Source organism: Apium graveolens, chromosome 11 (assembly GCF_009905375.1).
Source record: "Apium graveolens cultivar Ventura chromosome 11, ASM990537v1, whole genome shotgun sequence".
In the NCBI taxonomy this organism is placed as follows: domain Eukaryota; kingdom Viridiplantae; phylum Streptophyta; class Magnoliopsida; order Apiales; family Apiaceae; genus Apium; species Apium graveolens.
This window is the reverse complement of record NC_133657.1, coordinates 53,741,535-53,750,692: the sequence shown is the minus strand read 5'-3', so window position 1 is coordinate 53,750,692 and position 9,158 is coordinate 53,741,535.

Sequence of the window (9,158 nt, the reverse complement as noted above, 5' to 3'; positions counted from 1 at the left end):
TCACTACCATACCAAATCTCAAACTCTAAATCATAACAACAAGATACAATATCAACCCACTACTCAAAATCATCCTATAATATATAGGAATCTAGGGTTAGGAGATGGTATACCTTCCTTGAAGTGGTGGGTGGAGCTAGGAAGCCTTAAGAAGCTTGGAGAAGTTTTAAGAAAGCTTGGATCTTCAAGAAAACAAGACAAACTTCAAGTTAAAAATCTTGAAAACACTATTCATTGTCTTCTTCATTGATTAAATGAAGAAGTTTGAGAAAGAATTAATGGCTTAAACTCATGATATAGCCATAACTAAGCATGAAGATGATTAGGGAATTTTCTTACCAATTTAGGAAGCTTTGATCTTTGATTTTGAAAAATCTATGCCTTGAAAATGCTAAAAAGCCGAGAGCAAGATGAACTCATGCCTTGGTTGTTTTTGATTTTTTTGATGAAATGATTTTGCTATCTTGGTTGGCTTGGTTTTTTGTATTTGATTTAGCAAATTACTACCTTGCCCTTGAATTTGTGTGGTTCTTATTCAACCACACCTCCTTCCTTCCCATGTCATGCTTACCTCATCCTCATGATGTCATCCTTCCTTCCTTGTCTTCTTTCTATTGGTTGGATGACATCATTCCCATTAATCCCTTTGATTAACTTCCTAATCGTTTGCCTAATGACCGCTGATCTGTTATACGGTTCGCTTAACTTTCGTTCTCGTTTATCGTTTGAAGGATCATACCCGGGATCTTATTACTTAGGTTCCCTTAACCTTTCTCAATACATTATATTCCTTTTTATGATCCTTTATTATAATCCTTTAATTTAAATCCTTTTTATCCTGTTACCTTATACTCAATTCTCTCCGTATCTTGTGGATTTCCGGGAAAAATCAAAGTGTTCGGAATTGGATTCTGACGATCTTTACATACACTTATATTCCATATAAAGTACTAATAAAATCTCAGAATATCCATATCAGAACCCCTACATAGTGTGGCATGAAAAGTTTTCTCGTTCAGCAAAAACACTATTCATAAGGGTTTCAAAATTTCTCAAAAATTGGGGTTATTACAGGTATGTTTGATTTGAGTCTATCATCTTAATTATAATCATTACTATTTACATTATAGACAGGAGTATCAAGATCAAGAAAATATAAACCATTAAACAAATGTGCAACCCCGTAGGTAACATTATTCATCGAATAGGAGCAACTATTGTTATGAATAAAAAATTAAAAACCTTTCTTGTTTAAACAAGAAATCGAAATAATGTTTCTGCAAATCGCAGGCTCGTAAAAACAGTTATCTAGTTCTAAAATAAGCCTAGTGGAAAATGATAAATGATAAGTCCCTACAGCTAAAGCAGCAACCGTTGCTCCATTGCCAACACGTAGGTCGACTTCTCCCTTTGCCAATGTCCTACTTTCCCGCAGTCCTGCACATTTATACAAATATGAGAACCACATTCAGTATCTAATACCCATGAAGTAGAAGTAGACAAATTAACTTCTATAACATAAATACCTGAATCAGAAGCACCAGCAGCCATCTTCTTCTTCAGATCCTCCAAATAAGCATGACAGTTTCTCTTCCAATGACCCGGTTTCTTGCATTAGTGACAAGTATCACCCTTTGCAACACTACCTTCAGGCTTCAAAGCCTGTTTTGGAGCAGTTTTAGGAGCAGTAGCAGATTTGGATCCCATCCTCTTCTTGCCTTTCCATTTACCTTTCCCTTTTGCACTTACTTTATTCACCATCATTATGGGAATAGGGGATGCCTTCGAAATGTTGGTCTCAACAGTTTTTAACATAGCCAACAATTCAATAGGTATCTTGTCTATCTCATTCATGTTGTAATTCATTAAAAACTGAGCATAGTTGATGTTCAAATATTATAAGATTATATATATCTGGGCTTCCGTACCAATCGCGGAACCCAGAGTAGTAAGGTATTCCACATATCTAATCATCTTCAGAACATGCGGTCCAACCAGATCACGATCACCCTGTTTGCATGCATACAAACTCTATTTGTATCAAACCTCTCTTGATGAGCCTGTCCTTCAAACATACGTTTAAGATGCTCAATCATGATATAAGCATCCATATGCTCATATGGTTTCTGAAGCTCAGGACTCATAGTCACTAGCATCAAACAGGTGATATCCGTGTCATCATCTATATACTTCTGATAAGCAGCCAGTTGAACACGCGTTGCACCTTCACGAAGAGGTCCAGGGCGAGGAACATCAATGACATGGAGCTTTCTCTCCTGCCTGAAGACTATCCTCAAGTTTCTTTTCCAATTAAGGAAGTTTATTCCTGTCAGCTTGTCCTTCTCAAGGACTGATCGCACAGAGATATTGTTTGAGTTGTTTTCCATTTCATATCTACAATATTAAAATTCATAAAATGAATTAGTCTACAGATGATCATTAAATTATGTTCAAGTGATTATTCATATATGTTCACAATATATATCTCCCACTAATTTTATCAAATCAGTAGCCTTAACTATTAATTCGGAAAGAATATCTTCTATATCCTTTCTAGTGAGCCAAGATCCAAATTTCACAATGTTTTAGTTCAGCTTTGGCTCTACTCCTAAAATATGATTAAATAAGGTAGACAACATTTGTCAATTATATCAACTATATAACTCTTGGAGAGTTCGGTGGAACAACATTTGTTCATATTTATCTAATAAATCCCGTCAAACTCCATGCCTCCAAGTTCACAATCCTATTGTGGTAACTTAGTTAAGTCAAACCCAATAGTCAGAAAGTATAAATATACTTCAACGCATCTCCCACGATAGATGGGAGTACTTCGCTCTGGAGAACCCACTCCTTATCGATCCAGGGGTTAAAGCGTTGACATATTAGAAGGCATCTAAACAACTTAATATAAACTTTAGGGTTTTGTTAATATTAAAATGATCACGATCCCATCATAAAGAGATTCCCAATTTTTCCTTGATTGAAATACTTCAAATAAATATTCGTCAATGTTTTGATTTCCAGGTAGTGGGGGAGTCACAACAGTCTCTCTTAAAACCCACAACCTTACAAGTTCAATGAACCCGCTTTTGACAAAATCGCGCCATTTCAAAAATAAAGAAAATTCGTATTTTATTCCGTGTTTTTGAAACACGAGAATCTCATGACCATTTTTAAAATTTTAAAATCTTGAATCGTTATATATTTTATCTTGTTTAGCAGGCATGGCATGGGTGATGTATCTATTACATACATACATTGCTAACCTAATTAAGCATGCATCATTCTAACTACTCTACAAATTCGTTCATCACATGATATATATAAAGTGCAATAAAATAAACGTGTTAGGTTATGGCCCAATCCTATGTGATTTTCATCAAGCTCATGATAAATATCATGGTCAATCTAAGATAATTAAGTATATAAATACAACTATTTATTACATCATATGTCTTCTTGTTTTATTTGCTTCCTTGTATAGCTTCCTTAGATCACCTCCAATGGATTTCTTCTTCTAGTCTTCAATTCTTCAAGTATATTACATAAATGAAATATAAAAACCTAATCTAATGAACTTACAAGAAGAACTCGAGTTACATTCAAGATTTTATATTACAAGAATCAAAACGACATGCAAGTCGTATTTTAAAACCAAAACCACAATAAAAAAACCATTAATCTAAGGTCTAAAGGCCATAACCATCCACCATGCTCAAATAACATATAATAATATAAGTTATCATATACTTATTGTGATTAATCTAATTAACCATATGAAGTGGAACAGATACAAAACACTATATTCCGGATCGAAAACAGAATCTTTCTGGCTTGATTTTTCATCTCTGTATCATCGTATCATATACATACAGTATGTTCCAGTCCCCTATTGTGTTCAGACACAATTAATCACAACCACAATCATCTCAGATCATCAATACATGCATAATATCAAATATCAATCATGGCATATCATCGACATACATAATACCATCATATTTATCATGGAAGATCATCAATACATGCATAATATAAAATATCTATCATGGCAGATTATCAACACATGCATAATATACAAATCGCATACATATAGTCATGGCAGATTATATACATGATATTATCATCAAAATAAGTAAACACACAAATGAATTAAAACCTTTCGCAAGTAGCTCTGATACCATTGTTGGGTTTCGAGGCATAAAACGCAGCGAAAATAATAAATAAAACCGTAAAAAACAGAATAAATCGAAACCCGCCGCAGGATCCATGCGAAAACAATATTTAATTGATGGATGAGATGTTTACCTTAAAGAGCTTTACGATTATGGTTTTCAAAAGGAGATCCTAGCTTTAACTGAACACCACGTATCCCGCCTTAACGATCTACACCGTAGAGGTATCCACACGAAAGATGGTACGGAGGAGACGTGTACTAGCACCAAGAACGGACCTATTTTCCCCTCTCTCTCTCTCTCTCTCTCACCTTAGCTGCTAGGGTTTTATGTTTTTATCTAATAAAAACATAACCCTAATTTTAGCCTTTATGATATTTATATAGAGAAGCCAAAAATAGTCATAACCCTAATCCAAGTTAGAGTTTATTAAAAAATCTGAAATTCTATTTATTTAATAATTAAGTTCAACTCAATTATTAAATAACAACTGAATTTCGGATTTAATAAAATACAAGTTCGAAATTCATTTATCATATTAATTAAGTCCAACTTAATTATTAATAAATAATTCAAATTTTATTTTTAATTCAAACCGAATTTGAATTAAATATTCCTCCATGCTTTCTTTGTGCGACCTTATAAGTTATTATTGCGTTGGCGGTAATTTAAATATCTCATATTTAAATTATAAATAATGAGTGGCATCTAGTAATACATCATTGATGCCCAAGTAATAATAATTAAATCGGTGATCGTTTAAACCTTTCGTGAATAATGTAAAATGTAATATAATCCCTTTAACCAAATATTATTGATTAAACTCGAGGCATGTTATGTGTCATCCTCTTCATGGTTTAATCCAGGTTTCCTTGATCAATGAGTAGACTATCATTTCAAATTAACATTTGAGCGCGGCACCACACATTTCATAGTCTAGCTCACACAATAGGCCAATAAGATCTCTCCAATAATTAGGAGGGTTAAATCATTTCTAGATCATTCATATTTCTCACATGATTCTTTATATACCCGAAGTCCACTTTTATCATTACCCGTTCAAAGGCAACTTTTTGATGTAATCAAAGTATATTAATCATCGTATAGAAATATAATGATTTCAAGTTGGACCATTACATCATTATCACTGTGAGAATTATAAATGACACAACAGATATGTAGAATCTCATATTGGGTCTATCCAGCACCATGTATATTTACATATGCATGTTTTTTCGAATTTAGTATCACTATACCTATTATCAAACAGACACACTAGTCTTAATGCATTCTTATTGTCCCTTAATAATACTCTGTTAGGTCACACAACACTGTAGAAGGGGGTTGAATACAGTGTAGAATACAATCAAATCGATTTAGAACACAAGTAACAGAAAACAGATGTATTCGATATAATAAACTCTGTTACAGTGGAACTGTCCTCTCTCAGTGATGAACAAATATCACGAGAGCTGCTAGGTTACAATGTATGATCTTCTCGATAATGATAATACATATAGTGTAAACCTATGTGTGTGTTTATATAGTACACAGTTATAAGATAACTTCTAATTGATATGGAATATAATTTTGTCTCCTAAAATATATCAATCAGATATCTTATATAATTCTTCTAGTCCTCTAACTCTTTCCTTGCATATCTTCTTCTGTATTAGTCTCGATCTTGTACTGTTAATCAGCTTCCTTCCTTAACTGTAAGTCCTCTCGTACTTAAGTTCTGATATGACCTTAAGTCCTGATATGACACTTAGTCCTGACTTCCAGTAAGTACTTATTCCAGTAAGTACTGATATTTCCTGTTTGTTAAGATCTGAAAACTAAACATGAAACATATTAAACATGACATCTCAAATATATCCAACAATCTCCCCCAACTTGTAAATTAAGCAATAATATACAAGTTAATAGATTTGATGATGTCGAAAACATTTAAGTTCAAATGCAATAAGAGTTTAATAAGACTATCAATTACAACTTACAGAACATCCAGCTTTACCAACATTACTGGATCAATCTGAATCCATAATGATTCTTAACAATATCTTTCACCAGCTTATCTTCAGCTTTCCTCAGAACTTCAACTAACGGTGCTTTGACCTGCATCAGTTCTTCTTCTTTACTATCACCAATTTGATAAATGGCTATTCTGAGAGCTTGAATGGATGTTCTTTCAAGTCCATCACCAAGTCTGATAACTTTAGAATGTGAAGAGTTTTCATTATAACATAAGCATTTTCCTTTCAGAATTACTTCCACCTTAGCAGAATTCTTCAGCATAGGAATTTCTCTTCCATCATCTTCAGTAATCATTGGACTATAATGAGAAGTCTTTGTACCAGAGATTCTGAGTAGATCTTTTATAGCCTTCAAAATATATTCTGACCATCTTCTTGTAACATCATATTTTACTTCCAGAAGATAGTGAATATGTTGAAGCTCTTTGACAGACTTCTTTAGTACATCAGTGTCAGCTAGTCTATAAGTCCTTCCATCATTGAGAAATAAGATTAATTTCTCTTTTAGATTCTCCTTATCATGAGCATCTATCACAACTTGAGCAAACAACACCTTGTCAAGGTGCTTTTGTTTAATTTGTTCATATGGTTTGTCCGTCAATTTGAAAGGATCTTTTAGAGTAACTTCTACTCCTGTTTGAATCTTCTCTTTGTCAGAACCTAATCCAACTCTATCTCTAGGTTGTTTGGCTCTCAACCCAAATGTAGCGAGTTGATTAATCATGAGATTGGATTTTGGTTCAACTGGAGTAGCTTTCTTCCATAACAGCTTCTTCTTATCAGCAATTGTCATTTTATTCAAATCAACTTGAACATTGTTAGTAGTTGATGTCTTGATAACTTGATCAGAATTTGTTGTTTCTTCTATAGCTTGATGTCCTTCATTCTGAACAACTTGAGCAGTGTCAGAGGTTGTTTTAAATTCTTCATTTATCTTTCTTCTTTTCAGAATTTGAACAGTTTCATCTTCAACAAGATTATCATCAGTTACTTGAACCATTTTGCATACTGGTTTCATCAGAACTTGAGAAATTTTCATCTCCAGTGACTTAATTTGTTCAGCAACTTTTCCTTTCCCTTTGTCTTTGGGATTACTCTCACTCTGTGATCTAGTCTTGAATTTTGAACTTTCAGAATTTGACTTTTCCTTGATCACAATGCCTTTTTCCTTAGGCCTTGGAGGTTTCTTTGCATCAGAAGCTTTAGACTTAAGATTTGTCTTCTCAGTTGCAAATCTAGCTTCTTCCTCCTTGAGAGCTTCTAAATCCATTCATGGATTGTGTTTCAGAAATAATCTTCTCGCTATCTCCTCATCAAGTGTCTAGATTTTAGGATCTTTGTAATAAACAATAGTTTGCTTCCCTTTTAGCTTCAGAGTTTGCATAAACTTATAAAAGTCTTTTGATCCTGACTGAATCAGAATATCAGAACTTGACATCAGACTTTGTTTATCAGCACTTGACTTCAGACTTTGAACATTCACAGCATCAGAACTTGACTTATTATATATAGAAGATTTTCCTTAAACTTTTCTTTGACCTCTGCTCTTTTCAGAGTTTCCCTAGTCATCACCTTTATCATCCTTCTTCTTCAGTACTTGAGTAGGTGAGCATTTGGACTTAACTGCCTTCTCCCCCTTTTTGGCATCATCAGGAAGTAAGAGAGAGAGAGAGAGAGAAGAAGTTCAACTGAAGATTGGATTTCATCCAATTGAGCTTTCTGAGAAGCTTGATTAACCAGAACCTCGGCAATTTGGGCCTGTTGTTCCTCTTGAACCTTCTCAATGGCTTCAATTTTATCAAGAGTAGGTCTGACATACCTATTCTTGTCAAGCTTAAGCTGTAGATCTAGCTTATCAGCTTGTTCCCTGAGTGTATCAACTTTAGCATGAGTAATAGAATGTAAACCATGAAGACTTCTTGTACTCATAGTTATAACCTTGAGTTGAGTCTTGAAATCAGAATTTGATAATAACTCATCAGCTTTTGATACATGCTCTGTCAGAATTTTGGTGCATGGAATAAAATCTGAGTCATTCCACTTCTTGGTCCACTCAACTCCCCTGTGAGTTTCTTCCCAAGGTACAGGAGCATCCTGTCTAACAAATTTCTTCACCAAAGCTTCCTTTTCCAGAATAGGAACTGGAGTTTCAATAGAAATACTGTCTCCAGAACTTGAGGAAGTTTCATCATTTTCTGACAGTACAGGAGTGTGTGATGCAACTGGAGATCCAAGAATAACATCATCTAAATTCTGATTATCAGAATTTATCTTCAGAGCTAGTCTCTTTAATGTAGATGGTATCTCAACATCTAAGATTGGAGATTTGACTGTAGATGGCTGAGCTTCAGTAGTTGGAGCTTCCAGATAAAGAACTTGAGGTATATTCAAATTGTGAATATCTATCTCAGAGTTGTCCGTTTGTTCTTTAGCATCATCTGTAGCTTTTATTGGAGAGTCAGGAGGGGTAACCACTGTATCAGTAGCAGTGTATGTAGCTTGAGCTGAACAAATCAGAGCTTCAATAATGATTGGTTCTTGTGAGATCAGAGATTCCTGATCCCCTTCCTCTGCTTCTTCATTATCTTCTGATGAAGATTTAGCCAAATACCTCCTAGCCTTCATTTTCTTCAATCTCCTTGCTAAAGAAGGAGTTGTTGTTGCAGCATCAGAATTTACATATTTCCTTTTTAAAGTATCAGAACTTTGAGCTGCTGTTTCTTTCTGAGAAGTAACATTCTCGGCTTCATTTATCACAGATTCTGATGCAGGAACTTGTGCTTCAATCGTTTCCTCCTCAAATCAACAAAATTTATTATTGACCATAATTTTAATCAAAACATTTATCACATGATAAAGTTAAAAATAGATGAAGTAAAGATTAACAAATTGCAATTAAACATGCACGGTCACATAATATGAGAAACAGAGACTAAATCTTGTA